At 35.5% G+C, this 21691-nt stretch overlaps 1 protein-coding gene across 26 annotated transcripts in view; it reads right to left on the bottom strand.

Moving 5' to 3' along the window:
- The window catches only part of BAZ2B (bromodomain adjacent to zinc finger domain 2B), a 346990-nt gene that overhangs the window by 220805 nt on the left and 104494 nt on the right, over positions 1 to 21691 (bottom strand). Inside the window, exon 1 of one of the 26 annotated variants that reach the window (XM_081814358.1) lies at positions 3109 to 3600. The exons of the other annotated variants lie outside the window; for them this stretch is intronic. The gene's annotated coding sequence lies outside the window, so the exon portion shown is untranslated. Of the gene's footprint in view, positions 1 to 3108; positions 3601 to 21691 lie in introns of those variants that run through there. 26 annotated transcript variants of the gene reach the window in all.

The following is a 21691-nucleotide window of genomic DNA, read 5'->3' as shown; positions in this document are numbered from 1 at the left end:
TAAAAAGCAGTCATGTGGGGCACCTGGTGGCTCAGTCAGTACAGCATGTGACTCTTAATTTCAGGGTCGTGAATCCAAGCCCCATACTGGATGTGGACTCTACTTTAAACAAACAAACAAACAAACATACACACACACACACACACACTAAAAAGCCTTGTGATGATAAAATGTCAACACAAAAAGTCTTATGAAAGAAGCAATTATACTTTCTATTAAACTCTGTAATTCAAAAGGGTATTAAAGTTTTTTTAAAATAGTTACATTCAAACAATATTTGTGACTAAATAAAAAAATAAATGTTCCATTTTATTTTTTTAGAAAAAAATACAAGGAAATTAAGACTATATCTATACTTAAAACTGCATACTATATTTAAAGCTCTAAAGCTAATAGCATAAAAAACTAGTAAAGGCATTCCTTCATCATGGTAACAATTTTTACACATGGCTTACTGGGTACGTGCAAATGCATAAGAAAAAAAATACATGAAATTAAAATGACACTAGATAAAGCCAGACAAATCTTAAAGCTTCTCATAAAAATCCTAAGTGGCTTTTATAAGGAAAGGTAATTCTTTAAAATAATCTTGAAACTAGGAAATATATTCAAATTACACATATAAAAATTAATATTACATTTTATGAAAACATAATTCACTAATATATTGGTTATGTCCTAGTTCTCTACAAGTCACCATTTCAGTAAATATGCACAGGGACAATCTCAACTATATTTATACTTAGAAAACACCTACCAGTGTTAAACTGTGAGATAAATCAAGATATACAATTATATAAGCAACCTTTCAGTAATTAACATATAACTATCTTTATTTTATCTCTTCTGCCCCAAAACAGAAAGCCTTTCTTTATGTAACTGATTTTAACATAAACCATAGAAGTCTCAACACACACAAAGTAAGGATATCTATCCCTACCTAGCTTATTGAAAAGATTCAAAGGAATCAATGAATAGAATACCTACATTTTCTCACCTCACTCAATCTGAACATAGAAGTATATGCTGCTTAACTCTAAAATTCATTTAAATAGTCATTAAATATTTAATCGTTCATTTATATATCAGTTTAATGTTTTTGCCGTGTTTGCACTTTTCAAGGTGTGGTTATACAATAAAAAATTATTTCTATTTTTTAAAAAAATCTATTTCTATCATATAAGAAAAATAATCTCACAGGGGCACCTGGGTGGTACAATTGTTGAGCATCTGACTCTTGGTTTCAGCTCAGGTAATGGTCTCAGGATGGTAGGATCGAGCCATGTGATAGGAGTGCAGAGTCTGTGGAAGTTTCTCTCTCACTCTCCCTTTGCCCCTCCCACCCCTCACTCCACACACACGTGCGCGCTCTCTCTCTCTCTCAAATAAATAGATAAATCTTAAAAAAGAAAGAAAGAAAGAAAAATAATCTCACAAATCATATGCTACTTTAGGCTGTTTCAGTGTTGGCAGTCTTGGAATGCAGACATTATATCATTCTCTTTTTAAAGATTCACAACTACACATATTTTGGCATACATTTTCAAGGTTTAATAAAGACTTTTTAAAACTCTAAACGTGCTTCTACCATCATCTAGCTATTTCAAATCCTGACCATTAATATTTTTAATTGGGTAAATTATTCGATAGAAAAAAATTACAGGGTCTGATAAGCAATATTTCTTTTTTTTTTAGGAGGGAAGTAGAAAATACTCATAAATATTAGGAAACCACTGGGGAAACTAATAAAATTGCGATCACCACCAACGGAATAAGCACTTTATGCAGTGCTGTGCAATGAAACTTTCCGCAATGATGGAAATGTTCAGTCTCAGCTGTCCCAACACCTAGCCCATAGCCAAATGTTGCTATTGAGCACTTGTAATATGGCTACTGTGACTAAGCAACTGACTTTTAAACATTAATTAATTTTAATTATTTTTAATTTAGATTTAAATAGCTACTGGTAGATAGTGGCTACCATATTAGAATAACTAAGCAATTCTGACACCATACCAGGATTGAACAATCATTTACAAATGATTGTCCTACATATTTGAAAATGTTTTTCTCTATTTTTTAGAAGTGGGGGAAAAAAAAAAACAAAAAAACCTCAACTGTGTTGGGTAGGATATGTTCATTTCAGAAAAATTGCTCCAAATTTGGGAAGGAATTCTTTTATCTTTGAATAACTTTCAAGTTTATGTTTGGTGGGAAAAAAAGATTTATTTTACCATCCTTAATGTATCATAGGGCTTATATGGGGAAACACTCTTGAGTTTTAGAGAATTGAGTTCTAAACCTTTTCTGCGTGCATTTATATTGCCTGCTATTTAAAAGTTTCAGTTTGCCTTAGGGGCTCCTGAGTGGCTCAGTCAGTTAAGTGTTGGACTCTTGGTTTCAGCTCAGGTCAGGATCTCATGGGTCATGAGATAGAGTCCTGAATCAGGCTCTGAGCTCAGCAGAAGTCTGCTTAAAGATTCTCTCCCTCTGCCCCTCCCCCCACTCACACAGGCTCTTGTCTCTCTCAAAGAAATAAATAAATCTTAAAAAAATAAAAGTTTCAGTTTGCTTTACTTTGTTCAGCTGGATAGAACATGTACCATTATGACTAAAAACCTCAATAGAACATAGAAAAAAAAAGAAATTTATTTTATTAACAACTTTGACAGTCCTGATCCTTATGAGTCTCTTTTGCTATCAATTGTTTTCCCTTTATTATTATGTTTTAAGAAGAAAAGATAAGCAAGCTTTAATAGCAAGACAAAAGTTTTAACTAAGCATGTAATATGGCATATATGAAAAAATCCTGCTATCTCAGTCTAAAGTGAGTATAGAAATAGAAGACATTATACACAATTTAAAAAGCTTTGTTAAGCAGCTCTTTCAAGTTGGATAGGCACCAATTAATTTAGATACTTACTTTACATGCAAATAAAGCAATAGAAAATCATTTCCTGACCTGTACAAACACTGGTATCCTGGCTAAAAGTTGTTTTCCTGATTTCATGGGGGAAGATATCCAAGGTAGAAAAAGAAAGGAAAACAGGCAGCGTTAATAGATACGGGTTCCAAGTCCAAGCAGTATTTTTGATGCATCAAACTCACTGAATGCCTCCTGTCCTCAGTTTCAACTGTGTCTAAGCAGGGTATGTAGCAAAATATCTGATGCGCTTCTTTCCTTAGTGTTCACAGAGAATGTGAAGGCAGTAGTTCCAATTATTCCAGCAACCTCACATTAAACCTAAAATACAGTGAAATTAATAAAAAGGATGGAACCTCCTACATTAAAACAGACAACTGACTCCCTGAAGTCAGGTGTTCATACAACTTACAGAAATGAAAGAAACAAAGAGTCCTACAGATTCACCAATTCAAAGCCATCACTTTTTATTTTGACTGTTTACAATTTTTTTATCAAAAAAAGCAAGATCATCAACGCCTAGGTTCTATATGTGGCCACTATTTGGCTTTGAAGACCTCATCAGGCTTTCTGGTAGGGTAAGTAGTCCTCTAATTCAAAACCTGCTGTTGATTAATTCAATACCCGCTGTTAGAAATAATCAGGAGTCCACTATCTACCCTAGAGAAACTCAAAGTTAGAAAGTGATGACTCTATAGCCTACTGACACAAGTCTAGGAAAAAGCAAATGACAGTTTCTCATTTTAAAACCTCTAACGTGGGGCGCCTGGGTGGCTCAGTCAGGTAAGTGTCCAACTCTTGATTTCAGCTCAGGTCATGACGCCAGGATCCTGGGATTGGGTCCTGGGTCAGGCTCCATGCTCAGCTGGGAATCTGCTTGAGATTCTCTCCCTCTGCCCCTACCCCTGCTTGCTTTCTCTCTCTCTCTCTCTCTCTCCCAAATAAATAAATAAATCTTAAAAAAAAAAATAACGGATTTAAAAAAAATAAAACCTCTAACTTTGTCATATTACAACCTAGAGCAAAGTGAGATTTCCCTTAAGAAAGCTTCCTTAAGTGCTAAACAAAACCAAAAGCAAAAACAAAAAAAGCATGTATAATCTCTTTAAAGCCTTAAAGAAATGAATTACCAGGATTCTAACTTTTTGTCACCCTCTCCAAGCTTCTTACTACTCTCTTCAACTAAACAACTCACTGTCCATACTACTACTTCAGGTAAGACCAAATATAAACAGAGATCATTTAAAAAGCACTCCTTGTATGGTCAATGATTTCACATTTCTTATAAAACAAATTACATTTCTATAAATTACTAAAATGTATCAATAATTTCACTATCCTTACTATAAAAAAACCATCATCCCCTCAAAATGAATCATATTCCGCATTTGAAATGCTTGTCTTTATTGTTATGTATGATGGAAACCTTTAGAAAAGTTATAATTCCCGGGCACCTGGGTGGCTCAGTTGGTTAAGCAACTGCCTTCGGCTCAGGTCATGATCCTGGAGTCCCGGGATCGAGTCCCGCATCGGGCTCCCTGCTTGGCGGGGAGCCTGCTTCTCCCTCTGACCCTCCCCACTCTCATGCTCTCTCTCTCTCTCTCTCTCATTCTCTCTCTCAAATAAATAAATTAAAAAAAAAAATCTTTAAAAAAAAAAAAGGAAAAGTTATAATTCCCAAAGGTTAACTCACAAAATTTTTAAGCAACTAACATAAGTCTTATTACATGAAGTTTAGCTAGAGTTCAGATGGTAACTTCGTAATTTTGCTGATAATAAAAACCATGTAAACACAGCACAACCGGCTATTAGATTTCGTGAACCATTTTAAAAAAATTTAAATATATATAAGCTGCGTGGTTTCCCCAACTTTACCACCCTATTCTTTCAACACTAATTAGCACTTCTCAAAATATTTACTCACTGGTTCATAGGTTTCTGCTTTAAAGCCATAAATGGTCATCCAGTAGAGGAAAAAAGTGGGTAGCACTGCTAACCAGTGTTGAAACATTCTTGAGGTTAATATATACACAATATCCAAAAATGAACTAATCACTTGGGTGAAGTAACATAATGAAGAGCTTCATTTGAGAAAAATTATATGCTGTTTTGGCTATACTTTTATTTTTCTAAGTTCTTTAGGAAATTCAACTCAAATTGTAGCAGCACAAAGAGGTAAAGCCTTCAGGAATTGCTATTAACTAACTTAAACACATTATCTGAATATAATTATGGGGAAATTTTAGTTTTTATCAAAATCAGAGTCCATCTTAGTCTTATCAATAATTTGCCACTTACAAGATTGCCTTAAAAAAAAACAAACAGAAAAACAAAAAAACCTCACTTGAACAAGCCAACAATTAAAGACAAACACATAAGCTCATAGTTCTTTAAGGGTTTCATGTCTCATAGCTAAAGAGACTGAAATGAAATTATTCCAATCCAAACCTTCAAATATCCAATTCACACTATGGCTATGAGGACTCATGAGGCAGTTAAGCAATGTAACAAGATAAAGGCAAAAAAAAAAAAAAAAAAAAGTTAGATCCAAATAGCTAAACTTGCCATCACTAATAAAAAAAACTAGGTTTCAGATAATATATATTTTCTTCTCTTCTATTAAAAGAACTTTGCCATGAATATTAAGGGACTTTATAATTATTACTGGTATATATATATGCTTTTAGAACCCTTGAATGATTTCATCATAAACAAGAAATCTGGTCTAACACTTTCAATAATAAATTACATAACCTGGTCCTCATTCAGAATTTTGGCATATATTCATTATCTACCTTAGGCAATCTCTTAGAACTTCAGTTTGCCATACCATAATTATCTACTTTACACTGAGGTTGTGAAGTTTAGTTAATTATGCTTATAAAATTTTAGAGGTACACAGATGAAAGAGAGGTGTAAGGCATTGGTATAATTAATTGCTATGTACTTAGTGAAAAAAAATGCAACTTACAAACATTTAACAGCAACAATCTGGATGAATCTTTTTTTTTTAAATTTTATTTATTTGACAGAGAGACAGAGAGAGAGTACAAGTAGGCAGAGAGGCAGGCAGAGGGAGAGGGAGAAGCAGGCTTCCCACTGAGCAGGGAGCCCGATGTGGGGCTCGATCCCAGGACCCCGGGATCATGACCTGAGCCGAACGCAGATGCTTAACCGACTGAGCCACCCAGGCGCCCCAATCTGGATGAATCTTAAAGACACTACACTAAATGAAATAAACCAGTGCTGCAGACTGAATTGTTGTATCCACCCCCGCACCTCCATAATTCATATGTTGAAATCCCCAATGTGATGGGGATTTGGGGGGTGACTGGGCCATGAGAACAGAACCCTCCTGAATGGAATTCGTGCCCTTATAAAATAAGAGACCCCAGAGAACTTCCTTGTCCTTTCCACCATGTGAAGTTATAGCAAAAAGACAGCCATCTGTGAACCAGGAAGCAGGCCGTAACCACACACCAAATCTGTCCACACCTTGATCTTGGACTTCCCAGCCTCCAAAACTGTGAGAAATAAGTTTCTATTGTTTATAAGCCACCGAATCTATGGTATTTTGTTATAGTTATCCAAACAGGACTAAGACAGCCAGTCACAATAGGACAAACGCAATATGATACTTAACATATTGTGATGTGAGGTACTTATATGAGAGGTACATGAATAGTCAAATTCATAAAACATTAAGTACAATGGTGATTTGCCAGGGGCTGGAGAAGGGGAGAATGGAAATTTATAGTGTAATGGGTACAGAGTTTCAATTTTGGAAGATGAAAAAGTTCTGAAGATGGTGATGGCTGCACAACAATGTAAACGTACTTAATACCACTGAACTGTATACTTAAAAGTGGTTAAAATGTTAAATTTAAATGTTATGTATATTTTACCACAATAGTAAAAAATGAACAAGTGAAAATCTTATATAGAGATGCCTGGGTGGCTCAGTTGTTAAGCGTCTGCCTTTGGCTCGCTTGATCCCGAGGTCTTGGGATCAAGTCCCACATCTGGCTCCCTGCTCAGCAGAAGCCTGCTTCTCCCTCTGCCCCTCCCCCTGCTTGTGTTCTCTCTTGCTCTCTCTCTTAAGTAAATAAATAAAATCTTTTAAAAAAAGAAAAGAAAATCTTATATAAATCACAAACCAATCTTAAATTTTTCTTTCACTAATACACATGTTAAAACGTTAATTAAATCAAGGGATTCATTTGTTCATCCATTCAGTAACTATTTATCAAGAGTTTTCTATGTGGCAGGCACTGTGCTAGACCTGGAAATATGGCAGGGAAAAATACAAAGTCTCTGTCTTCACAGAACCTATGCAGAAATCGTGGAGACCTTCAAAACAACAGAAAGTACAAAAATTATATCCTTTTTCATAGTGACAAGTACTACAATGAAGAGTAAGGAGATGGGAGTGATGGCAAGAAAGGCCTCCCTGAGAAGACTACTGTCCAGAGATGAGACTGAAGTAAGAACAAATGCTCCAGGTAGAGAGAATACCAAGTACCAAGGTCCTGAGGTGGAAAGGCTTAGGTGTTTTAAAAAAATGACAAGACGGCACAGTGCTGGTGCACAGTAAGTTAGAAGTCAGTAGTAGGAGAGCTAGGCACAGATCACAGAGGACCTGGAAAGCAACAGTAATATTTTGGATATTATTCCAGGTGTGCTGAAAGCCATATGGGATGTTTTCACTAAGACAGTGATGTGATCTGATTAAAAAACAAAAAACAAACACCCTAGTTACTGTATACAGAATAATCTTGGGAATAGGAGAGGAAGAGATTAATCAAAACAGAGAGACCAGTTTAGAGAACTGTAGTAATTCAGGTGGAAATGAGGGGACTATCATGATAGCCATGTCGATGCTAGAAGTGGTTGGATATTTGCTTGCTGATGGACTAAGAGAAAAAGTATCAGAGTCAAGAATGACTCCAAAGTTTTGGTCAGATCAATTGGGTGAATAATGCTGCCAAACACTGAGATGGAGAACACTGGGGTAGGAATTTGTTGGTGGTGGTAGTGATAGTATTAAGAAATCAAGAATTTGGCTTTGACAAAGTTAAGTACCCAAGTAAAAAGCTTCAGGAGAGATGACATGATCAACTGTGACAAATGCTGCTGGACAACACTTAACCTGAGGGCTAAGAAACGGCCATTGGATTTAGTGAGGTAAATTCACTGGTGCCCATGACAAGATGGTTCTCAGTGGAGTGGTTAAGACAAAGGCATGAATAGGATAAGTAAAGCAGAGAAAGTGTGATGAGAATGTAGAAGTGGCATATATGGACAACTCTTTGAAGGAGTTTTGCTATAAAGGACTGTACAGAAATGGTACCGTAGCTCAAAGGGGATATGGGATCTTGAAATATTTTTGTATTAAAATGAGGGAACAGTACAGCATGTACATATGCTGATGAGATGATCTAGAGAAAAAAAGAATGATGATGGGGAAAATTATAGAAGCAAGATCAATGATTACTAAGCATTTAATAAATGCATAAATCTGTCCTTGCTGCTAGAAAGGCAAAGATAATAAATATAAGACACGTAATTAATTTAAGGGTTATATGGAAACTATATTGAAAATCATAGGGGGAAAATATTATATACATAATTAAGTTAAAAATCCCTTAGAAACAGTATTATTTTATAATAGAGGCTGTCATGTTGAAAAGATTATGCAAAGCAATGTTGATGTATTTTATGATGTGACAGCAATGTCCTTCTAAGCTATACCCATACAGCTGCACAGTGTAAGAATAATGCCATACACAGTTTTTATTTGATTAAGCACACTGGGGCTTAAATAGGATCAACATTAGATAAAGAGTAAAGCCAGCAACTTTTAAAAACATCTCCATTGTACTTTCCCTTTTCCCTCCTCTGTATTGACCCATTTCCACTTTTGGATTTCCAGCACTGTCTCTTCTATAACTCATCACTCTACTTAAAACAGAAAGCAATTCACATATCAATTATTTGTGTGCAGTGCTTGCACATGCAGTGTGCAAGTGCTTGCACATGCATGCAGTGGGGAGGGCCAGAGAAAGTCCAAGCAGACTCTGTGCTGAGCTGGGAGCCCCGCACAGGGCTCTGTCTCACAACCCGGAGATCACGACTTGAGCCAAAACCAAGAGTCGGGCGCTCAACGGACTGTGCCACCCAGATGTCCCAATTCCTTGCGTATTTTTATTTTATTTTATTTATTTTTTTAAAAGATTATTTATTTATTTCAGAGAGAGAGAGACAGAGATAGCAACAGAGATCAAGAGCGAGTGGGGAGGAGAGGGAGAAGCCGGCTCCCCGCTGAGCAGGGAGTCCAACGCGGGGCTCGATCCCAGGACCCTGGGATGGTGACCTGAGCCAAAGGCAGACGCTTAACCGACTGAGCCACCCCGGGACCCCTCCTTGTGTATTTTTATACTCTGTCCTTTTCTAAAATAAGATATGAAATAATACACTTAGGTACATAATATACAAATTAAAATTAGAAATTGAGAGTGAGAAAAATAACATTAGGCCAAGAAAAAGGTTAGTTTCAAAATGCATACCACAAGGCCCTGTACCTTTTGTAATGGGAGCGACCAAAGATAGGGCTTTGAGTTTCCTGATAATCAATGCAAAGAAATGACCACCATATACTGCTTTTGTTGATTTATATTATTCACAGTACTCATAAAGTTAAATCATTTTTTTGAAGGAAGAGAGCTTACTGAGACCTGAGGAAAGTCATTCTATTGAGTTGTCAAAAAGATTCCAGCAAATAAACAAAGTAATCAGTCTTGAACAACTATTTCTTTAACATTCCTCAGAGACTGGCCAATGGCATAGTACTTAAGAGCATTTCGGCAGCTAAACAGGGTTCAAGTGTGTCACACATAACTTTATTTCAAAGAAAAGATGTGGAATATCCAAAGCAGTACTCTACCTATTTCAGGTATTCCTCCCCAAAATATAATGCTAGAAATCACAATGAATTTTTTTAATTGAGATAAAATACACATAACATAAAATTCACCATTTTAAAGTGTACAGTTGAGTGGTTTTACTATATTCACAATGTTGAGAAACTATTTAATTCCAGAACACTTTCAATATCCCAAAGAGAAACACCATACCAATTAAGCAGTCATTGCCCATTCTCCTCCAGACTCTCCCTTTCAGCCCCTGGAAATCCCTAATCAATTTTCTGTCTCCATGAATTTGCCTATTCTGGACACTTTCACATAAATGGAATCATGATACGTGACCTTTTCTATGTGGCTTCTTTCACTTAGCATACTGTTTTCAAGGCTCATCCATACTATAGCACACATCAGTACTTCATTCTCTTTTACAGATGAATAATATTCAATTGTATGCACATTTTATTTATTCATCCATTGGTTAATAGACATTTAGGTTGTTTCCACCTTTTGGCTATTATGAATAACACTAAGAACGTTCATGTACAGATTTTTGTGTGGACATAATGTTTCAGTTCTCTTAGATATATACCTAAGGAACAGGAATTTTGGGTCATATGGTAATTCTATATTTAACTTATTAACTGCCAAACTGTTTTCCAAAATGGCTGCAGCATTTTACATTCCCACAAGCAGTATATGAGATTTCCAAGTTTTCACATCTTTGCCAACACTTGTTATTTTCCATTGTTTTTTTTTTTTTTTTTTAAGATTTTATTTATTTATTCATGAGAGACAGAGAGAGAGAGAGAAGCAGGCTCCCAAGGAGCAGGGAGCCCGATGCGGGACTCGATCCCAGGACCCTGGGATCATGACCTGAGCCGAAGGCAGACGCTTAACCATCTGAGCCACCCAGGCGCCCCTCCATTGGTTTTTTATAGTCATCCCAGTGGATATGTATTATCTCATTATGATTTTGATCTGCATTTTTTGATGGCTAATGATGTTGAGCACTTTGTCATGTGCTTATTGCCATTTGTATATCTTCTTTGGAGAAATGTTCTAATCCTTTTTTGTTCACAATGAATTTTTAAAGATTTTCATCTATTGCCAGTGCTCAGATTAGGAGTGACAAAATAAAATAAATTATAATTTGTGAAAATGATAAAAGATCAAAACTACTTTAAGGCAGAAAACACATCATAGTATATGGATCTACTGTATAATGCTAACCAGTATCAACACAAATCCTTGCACTGCCTGTGAATTTTCTTCCTCCTCACTATCAAATGTGTTGCCTAGTTAATGAGCAGTTGGTATCCATAAAGAGGCATATTGTTTTAACATTTCAACAAAAACTGGCAATTGTCAAATAATCAGAAAAAAGGTGGATATTAAAACAGCATGAAACATTTCAAAAGTAACAAATGGATTACAGCTTGAGGAAGTAAAGCATATTTACATACTCACTGAGTTCTTCATGCAGACTGAAAAGCTTTAAAAAAAATTAAAAACTCTCATATGGAGTTTTAAAAGCAATGCTAGCTTGACTCTCAACAGCGGCCAAAAATATGCCAGTGCCTCGATTACTCTGGTCTGAATAGGCAACATTTTCCTTTAAAGTTCTAGGAATATAAGGTACTGATCACCAAGCTAGTTCACCAGACACAATCAGCAACTTAAATTCAAGGTAAAAAAAATGGTGAAAAGAACACTTGTGAGTTTCTGAAGAATGTGATTCTTAAGAGACAGAATTTGAAACAAAGATAATACTGAATTTGCTGGGAGAAGAGGACAAGATCATGAAGAGTTATTAATAAGTTTAATCACTTGAATAAATTTTATTAGATATAATTTTAATTCACTACTGCCACAGTAAATGAGTTTTATCATACCACTTACTATTCTTTTCCTTATATTAGGATTTCCATGACCTATCCCCTAACATTACTTAGTATGATCTCTGCTCTACCTAGTGATGCACAGGCAGCATTTATCAAGTAACAATTAACATATGCCATCTATTCCATAACAAATTATGTCTTGATTTATAATTTCAATCTATATTTGTGATATTATCAGTGCTACACAGCATTATATATTAATGCCACCCAGCCTGTTCTCAAAACAATGCATAAAGATTTAAATTTAAAAATTGATCCTTATTCTCAAATTACTAGTGAATTAAATAAACATAAAAGTTGGAATATTTCAAAGAGAACAGCTGCTGCCTTCAGTTTCTAAAAAAATTGTGAACTGAGCTATTCAGGATGAAACAATGATTGTTTTTGTAGCAACCCAAAGAATAACCAACATACAGCAAAATGTGCAGACTGTGTTCTTCCTTTTCTCATCATATACCTAAACAAAATAGGCAAAGAAGTTTCATTACACAAAAACAGATTTAATGCTGAACTTCTGTAATTATCCACTTGATCAACAAGTTTTCTAATATTAAGCAGAAATAGTATAAAAAGATGCAAATGTCTGCTTCTTTTTTGAAGTTGGTAGATTTACAATTTTTAAAACAAAAATATATAAAAAAGATACCTAAAATTTCTCATGATAAAAAATATATTTTGGGGGGGCATCAGAGTGGCTCAGTCAGTTAAGCGTCTGCCTTCAGCTCAGGTCATGATCCCAGGGTCCTGGGATTGAGCCCTGCATCAGGCACTTTGTTTAGCAGGGAGGCTGCTTCTCCCTCTGGCACCACCCCCCCCCCAACTCATGCTGGTGTGTGCTCTCTCTCTCTGAAATAAATAAATAATATATATATATATATATATATATACACACACACATATATTTTGACTCAATATTTTAAAAATGATTTCACTTTTCTAATTACTTTATTAGAGTATTTTAAAATGTATATAAATTAAAATTTCACCATTTTCAGCAATTAATTTGTCTGGGAGAGAATTTTTTGTTTTGTTTTCTACCTTAATGCAAAGAAACTAAGTCAGTGCATTAAGATACAAAAATGTTCCATGGGTGTGCCTGGGTGGCTCAGTCAGTTGAGCATTGGACTCTTGATTTCCCCTCAGGTCATGGTCTCTGGGTCGTGGGATCAGGCCCCACATCTGGCTTGTCCCTCTCCCTCTGCTTCTCCCTCTGTTCTCGCTCTCTCTCTCAAACAGATAAATAAAAATCTTAAAAAAAAAAAAGTTTCGTGATAGGGATGCCTGGCTGGCTCAGCCGGTAGAACATATGTCCCAATCTCAGGGTTGTAAGTTTGAGTCTCACGTTGGGTGTAAAGATTACTTAAAAAAAAAAAAAAAAAAAAATCTTGAAAAAAAAATGTTCCATGATAAAACAGTAAGCCTTGTGCAGTGTGTGATACACCACAGGTTTTCAATACACATCTGTTACACTAAGTTGTATATTTTATCTGTGCTTCAACTTCCTGTGATGCACAATACCAGAATATGGAGAATAAAGATTCTGATCTTTGGTTTAAACTTTAAAACTTAAAATGTTCTTACTTAGAAATCAATTTCACTTTAGAATATGGACAATTTCAACCCAGTATTTTAAATGTGATTTGACTGTAAAGAAGAGGGCAAGAGATAAAAAAGTAGATTAATACTCGATTTGAAAGTTCTCCAATATATCACCCTGAGGGGAAAGTGATCCTACTTTAAATGACCTTTTCCTGTCATTTCTAGCCCCAGGACACTTTTTATCCCTTCTCTCTCTGTCTTCTCTCCTTTTGTCTAGAGAAAAGCAACTTCTACCAGAAACCCTTTTCCAAACTCTGCCATCTGCCCTCTGACCCCAATGCCAACTTTCAGCACTGCTTGCAGCCTGGATAAGTGTGGTGATCTAATACCCCATCAGATGCCGTGCATATCTCTTTCACTAATTAACTTATATTATTAGGATCTTCTTTTTATTAATTTGTTTCCTTTACTAGACACCAAGTTTCATAAAAGCAATGGTTATGTCTAATATATAACAGATGCTTGTGGTATAATGAAAAAATAAATATTTAGTCTTTATCCCTGGTTCCTGACACAGAGCTCCAAAAAGTTCTGGAATTTAAAGATTTTATTTATTTTATTTGAGAGAGAAAGAAAGAGAGAGAGAGAGAGAGCAGGGTGAGGAGCAGAGGGAGAGGGAGAAGGAGAGAATCCTAAGCAGATTCTGTGCCCAGCACAGAGCCCAGACACAGGGCTCAATCCCATAACCCTGAGATCATGACCTGAGCCAAAACCAAGAGTAAGACGCTCAACGAACTGAGCCACCCAGGTGCCCCAAAAGTTTTGGAATTTAAATTTACCATCTCTGGGGCACACAAGCAGCTCAGTTGGTTGGGCATCTGACTCATGATTTTGGTTCAAGTCATGATCTCAGGGTCGTGAGATCAAGCCTCTCTTCAGGCTCCATGCTGAGCACAGAGTCTGCTTGAGATCCTCTCTCTCCCCCTGCCCCTCCCCCGACTCATGCTAGCTTACTCTCTCTCTCTCTCTCTCTAAAATAAATAATTAATTAATTAAAAAATAAAAATAAATTTACTACCACTGTATGCTGGTGAGTTGCCTCATGGGGAAGGTTAAGTAGATAGCTTCAGGATGGGGGCTGGTCACCAGAAAAACCAACACTTGATTAGAGGGCTAGAACTTTCAGCTCTACCACCTCCAAAGACAGGTGAGGGGCTTGAGATTGAGTTTAATCAACAATGGGCCAATGTTTTAATCAATCATATCTATGTAATCTTCATAAAAACCCTTAAATGATAGGATTTAGAGAGCTTCCACGTTAGTGAACAGATCCACATGCAAAGAGGATCATATACACTGACTCCATGGAGACAGAAGACCCTATGCTCATGATCCTTCTGGACATCACCTTATATACTTCTTCTCCTGCCTATTCATCTATATCCTTTATTATAAATTGTAATAGTAGGCATAACACTTTCTTGAGTACTATTGAGTACTGAGGGATGGGGTCATGGAAATCCATGATTTGCAGCTGGCCAGGCAGATGTGTGGGTAGCCTGGGATCCCCATCTGCAGCTGGCACTGGAAGTGGGGGCAGTCTTGTGGGATTGAGCCTTAACCTATGGGATCTGCACTAACTCTGAATAATGTCAGAGTTGAATTAAATTGCTGGAGACCCACTTGGTGTTAGAGAATTGAGGAATTTGTTGTTGGAAAAAAAAATACTCAATACACTTATTTTGGGAAAATGAATGAGTGAAAAGTTAATTTTAAAAAAGGTAAACTATATTTAATTTTTTAACATGTACAGTCATTTTTGCATCATTTTTCTAGTTTGTTTTTCCCTTTTTTGCTATTTCTTTGTATTTAATTTCCCTATATAGACAATGCTTGCTTTTTTCTCTTATAATTATTTTAACATAAGCCCTCTCTTTTAAACTATTACTTTCAAGTTTGCCTAAACTTAAACCAAAGTATATTATCAAAATCAAAACCAAAAACAAAAATTTGATTCTCCTTTATGAAAGACTGAGAATTTAGCATGGACTTACATACTTGTCTCTTATTTTATTTATCATAACTTCAGAATGAAGATTGTGTTTAATTAGAATTTTCTTTTCCAGAGATTAACAGAGTGTTTAGGACATGAAGTGTACTCATGAGCTGGAAGAGCAAAATACTGTGAGGGGAAAAAGTATCAGAAAAAGACTAGAAATTAGAAGAGAAGAAGGGAAAGATCTTCCTAGAAAACTGGAAATGAGAGAAACACAGAACAGGAGAGAGGAATACTGAATTTGGCTGAAGGATATTTTGAGTGATCTTCAAAAAAATAATTTCAGATAAAAAAATCATAGAAGGTTAACAAGACCTCACAGAGGTAAGACATGAAAGGAGAACTTGTAAGAAATTTGGTAATATAGGACCCAGAACTGCCAAAACAATCCTGAAAAAGAAGAACAAAGATGGAAAGTTTACACTTATTTTTTTTTCAAGACTTACTACAAAGCTACAGCAATTAAAGGCAGTGTGATATTGGCTTAATGTTAGATATTTAGATAAATGAAATGAAATTGGGAATCAAGAAGTGAATTTTTACTTTTGTAGTCAATTGATTTTTTTTAAGATTTTATTTTTATTTATTTGACAGAGAAAAAGAAAGAGAGAGCACAAGCATGGGGAGCGGCAGGCAGAGGGAGAGGGAGAAGCAAGCTCCCCAGGGAACAGGGACCTGATGCGGGGCTTGATCCTAAGACTCTAGGATCATGACTTGAGCTGAAGGCAGACGCTTAACCAACAGAGCCACCCAGATGCCCCCTGGTCAATTGATATTTGACAAGAGTGACAAAACACTACAACAGGGAAAGGGTGTCTTTTCAACAAAAGTGCTGGAACAATAGGATATCCAAATGCAAAAGAATGAAGTTGGACCACTACCCTACACTATACACAAAAACTAACTCAAAATGGATCAACAACCCCCCAAAAGAGCTAAAATTATAAAACTCTAAGAAAAAAATATAGGTATAAATCTTCTTGACCTTGGATTAGGCAATGATTTCCTATATATGATGTCAAAAGCAAAAGCAATTGAAGTCAAAAGCACAAGCAATCAAAGAAAAAATAGAAAAATTGAACTGTATCTAAATGTAAAATTTTTATACCTCAAAAGACACTGTCAAGAAGGTAGAAAGACAACAGAATCAAAGAAAATACTTGCAAAGCATTTATCTAAAAAAGAAATTGTATGAGGGGTGCCTGGGTGGCGCAGTCGGTTAAGTGACCCCGACTCTTGGTTTCAGCTCTGGTCACGATCTCAGGGTTGTAAGATCAAGTCCTGTGTCAGATTCTGCTCAGTGTGGAGTCTGCTTAAGAGTCTCCCTCTCCTTCTGCCCTTCTCCCCACCCACCCCGCTCACTCACTCGCTCTCTAAAGTAAATAAATAAAATCTTTTAGAAAAATATATATATTAAAATCTCTTAAAACTCAATTTGTTAAAAACGAATAACATTTTAAAATGGGAAAAGGAGGGCGCCTGGGTGGCTCAGTTGGTTAACCAACTGCCTTCGGCTCAGGTCATGATCCTGGAGTCCCAGGATCGAGTCCCGAATCGGGCTCTCTGCTCAGCAGGGAGTCTGCTTCTCCCTCTGACCCTCCCCCGTTTCATGCTCTCTCTCTCTCTCAAATAAATAAGTAAATAAATCTTATGGGAAAAGGATTTTAATAAAAATTTATCTAAAGAAGTATAAGTATATCTACTTATGAACAATAAGCACATTAAAAGATGCTCAACATCATCAACCACTGGAGAAATGCAAATCCAGCACACAATGAGATAACACTTCACACCCCCTAGAATGGCTGAAATGAAAAAGACAGAAAATAACAAGTGTTGGTGAAGATATGGAGAAACTGGAGCCTTTGAACATTGCTGGTACAATTATGTAATAATGTTACAGCCACTTTGAAAAATATGTAACAGTTATACAAAAAGTTAAACTGAGTTACCATGTCACCCAGCAATTCCTTTCCTAGGTATAAACCCAAGAGAACTGAAAACATATCACATAAAAATCTATATGTGTGTAGGTTTTGTACATGAATGTTCATAGCAGCATTTTTCCTAATTATTTAATATTCATAATTATTCAAATGTCCATCACTGATAAATGGATAAACAAAATGAAGTATATTCCTGCAATGAAAGATTATTCAGTAATAACATGAAAGGAAGTACTGATAAATACTACAACATGAGTGAACCTAAAAAAACATTATGTTATGTGAAAGAAGCCAATCACAAAGACCACATATTGTAAAGTTCCATTTATATGAAATTTCCAGAATAGGAAATTACTGGTTTCTAGGACCCATGGGAGTTAGAAACCTGTATATTATTGGTTTCTAGAACTCAGAGTGTGAAGTAGAGAATGACTTCTAGTTTATATATGGGATTTCTTCATGAGGTGATAAAAGGTCCTAAAATTACATAGTGGTGATGGTTACACAATTCTGTGAATATATATTAAAAACCATTGAATTGTATATTTATGTAAAAGGTTACATTTTATGGGTGAATTATGTATCAATAAACTTAGTTTAAAAAAAAAAACAGTTAAGAGACATGTAGGAGATATTAAGAAGCTCCAACATACAATAGGAAGGTCCTAAAAGAAGTGGAGCAAATTATAAAGAAGTGATATTTGAAGAGTTAAATAAGTGAGTATGTGTTAGAATTGAGGAAGGAATTCGTTTCTCAGATTCAAAGTATATTTTGTGTCCCAAGAAGGATAAACAAAAATATATCCACACCTAGACACATCATCAAAATAAAATTGTGTAACATTAGATAGGATAAACAGGAAATAACAACAACAACAAAAAAGTCAAAGAGAAAAAGACATATTACCTCACAAGGAATACTGACAGATTATTCCTCAGCAACAAGAGAAACCAAAACAAAATGAATAGCTTCAAAACTGAGAAATTCTATATAAAATACAATCATTCATTAAAGATTATTTTTTCTTATTTAGAGGAGGGTAATTTTAATTGCAGATGTTTCTTTCTTGATTATTCATTTACTCAGGTTTATAAAAGTCCTGAAGCAATTTTAATACTTTATGTTTCTCTAGGACATTATCTATTTTATGTAAGATTTTAAATTTCACATGTTTTTCATTTTATTTTGTTACTTTTTAGGTGCCTGTGATTTTAATATTTTTCATGTCTCAGTAATTCTTGCTGAAAGTAACCCCTTATTATTTTCTGTAGCCCTTGATAATATATCTTGCTTTGATATCTATTTAGTCTGAAATTAATTTAATTAATCCAGCTTTCTTTTGATTATTTGTAGAGAGTTTCTTTTGTACTCTTTTACTTTTAATCTACCTATGTCTTTATATTTAAAATGAGTTTTTCTTCAATAGCATATAGTTGGTTCTTATATTTTTATCCAATCTGACGATCTCTTTCTCTTAATTGAAGTACTTAGATCATTTACATTAAATATAAATACTGATATGACTGTTTAAATCTACCATCATGCTAGCTGTTTTCTATTAGTATTATTTTTTTTCTTTTCCCTCTTTACCAGTTTTCTTTTAGATTAAGTATTTATTTATTATGGAAAAGAGAAAAGATAAAGAGGAAAAGACTCATTTTATGAAGCTATATTAATTTTTTTAAAGATTTTATTTATTTATTTGACAGAGAAAGAGAGCACAAGCAGTGGTAGTGGCAGGCAGAGGGAGAAGCAGGCTTCCCGCTGAGCAAGGAGCCCGATTCGGGGCTCAATCCCAGGGTCCTGGGATCATGACCTGAGCTGAAGGCAGATGCGTAACGAACTGAGACCCCCAGGCACCCCATGAAGCTAGATTAATTTTGAAAGTAAACCCAAACCAATTTCAGTTGCAAAATCTAAAATAAATTGATAAATCAAATCCAGTGGAATACTAAAAATACTATTAATAAATCATGACTAAGCAGTTTTTCTAAAGATTCAGTTATTATTTGAGAGAGAAAGCATGCACAAGAGAGAGCATGCACGCGCGTGCGGATGGGGGGATTATGGGGGGGGACAGAAGCAGAGGGAGAGAGAATCTTAAGCAGACTCTACGCCCAGTGCAGAGCCCGATGTAGGGTTCAATCCCTGGCCCTGAGATCATGACCTGAGCTGAAATCAAGAGTTGGACCCTTAACTGACTGAGCCACCCAGGCGCCCCTAAGCAGTTTTTATTCTGAGAGAATACAAAGACAGGTCTACTTCTGGAAAGCTATTATTGTTAGTCACAATATTAATGAATTAAAAGGAGAAAATTACAATATCTTCTCTTTTTGTTTTTTTAAGATTTTATTTATTTTGAGAGAGAGAGAATGAGAGACAAAGAGCAAGAGAGGGAGGAGGGTCAGAGGGAGAAGCAGACTCCCCGCTGAGCAGGGATCCTGATGCGGGACTCGATCCCAGGACTCCAGGATCATGACCCGAGCCGAAGGCAGTTGCTTAACCAACTGAGCCACCCAGGCGCCCCTACAATATCTTCTCAAGAATGCAAAAAAGTATTCAGTAAAATTCAAATATAAGTTGTGATTAAAAACTCTTATCCAACTTTGTTGAACAGTAGAACAGGCAAATCACAAAAGAATCTTAGATAACTAGTAAACATATGAAAGATTTTCAACCAGGCAGTGGGAGAAATAAAAATAACTATCAGGAATCACTTAATAACCAGTCAGATTGGTAAAAATTTTAAGTCTAATAACATCAAATTCATAAAGGATCAAAAGATACTGAAACTTGCATGCATTTTGTTGCAGCAACTGCTCCCTACATAATGATGTTATCCAGAAAAGCCAATGAGGCATGGCAGGGACAGCGGCTCCCAGAACCCACTCTCCAGATGTACAGATATCAGGGGCTCAGGGGGCACTTGGGAGCAGTGAAGGGGGTACACTGAAGGACAGGTGTGTGTGGTCCGCTGGCAGCCATGAGGTCAGATCTGTCCCAAGTTACAACACAAACCTATGGACTGTGGAATGTTATATACAACCATCAGAGAGCAATTTGTCATTAGATAATCATTTCAAGGTGCAAATCCAATTCTAGATATATACTCTTCATAACTCCCACAGCTATGCATAAAAAGACAAGTAGAAGAATGTTCCTTGTGACACTCAGTGAAAAAGTATAAACACCCTATATATCCATTATTAAGAGAACAGACAAATTAACTGTATTATATTCATACAATGAAATACTGCTCAGCAATGAAGATGAATGACTTACAGTACATGAATAAACATAGATAAATCTGAAAAACAAAGATTAGTGATAAAAGCAGGTTGGAAAATGATACATACAGTATAATGTTATATAAGGTTTTAGAACATGCCAAACAATGCTGCGTATCATATACATGTATGGTACAAAAATGTACACTTTCTTAGGAGTGATTAACATAAGTCTCTCTTCTATGGAGAGAAGAAAGAGAAAGAATGGGGTTGGGTAGGTATATATACGATTTCAAGTGTATCTATTTTATTTGTGTAAAGTAAATTGAAACATGTGGCAAAAAGTTAACATTTATTAAAGCAAGGTGGTAGGTACAGTATAAACATTTTCATTGTATTAGTTTATAGTCTATGTTTGCAATGTTTTAAACATTTTTTTTTAAGTTTTAAAAAACATTGCAAGGGGCCAAGGAGAGGTTGGAGGCTTAAGAAAGTGAAAATATTTGGAATCTTGATTGTGGAGAATGTACTAAATTCAGTTTATTAGAAATGAGTGACACAATTGCCAGTAAAAAATACAGTAATTGGATTGCATGGAAGCAATTTATAGAAAGATTCAAAACAGTGCCATTTTAGACAGATGTTCCCTTAATACATTTAATAATGTCTACTTACAAAACATTCTACTTGAATTTCTCTCCCCTACAAAATAAAGAATTAGACAATCGTATAATAATAAAAAACAAATCTCTGGGGGAGCCTGGCTGGCTCAGTCACTGAAGCATGCTACTCTTGATCTCAGGGTTATGGGTTTGAGCCCCACGTTGGGTAAAGAGATAACTTAAAAAATAAAATCTTTAAAAAAAATACAACAGACAAATCTCTGTAACCATAATAAATTTATACAAAAGAATATTTCTATTAACAACTTTTAAAGTTATTTTTATTCTAGAAGTCATCTCTTTTCAAAGATACCGTAATTAAAATGTAGAGGATTCTGAATACCAATATTTGAATGGGAAAATCCTTTGATTTTATTAACTAACTGACACAGTTTAAAGGGATCTATAAAAACCCACTTAGGTCTTTCAAACTCTAAACTTCAAAATTATTATGTAACTTCAGGATTTATTGAAAATGGTTAGAATTTGGGGCACCTGGGTGGCTTAGTCGGT

This window comes from Leptonychotes weddellii, chromosome 3, assembly GCF_054177405.1.
Source record: "Leptonychotes weddellii isolate Sample4059 chromosome 3, ASM5417740v2, whole genome shotgun sequence".
Lineage (NCBI taxonomy): Eukaryota > Metazoa > Chordata > Mammalia > Carnivora > Phocidae > Leptonychotes > Leptonychotes weddellii.
Note: the sequence above shows the minus strand (reverse complement) of the source record. Positions and strands in the feature narration are given on the sequence as shown.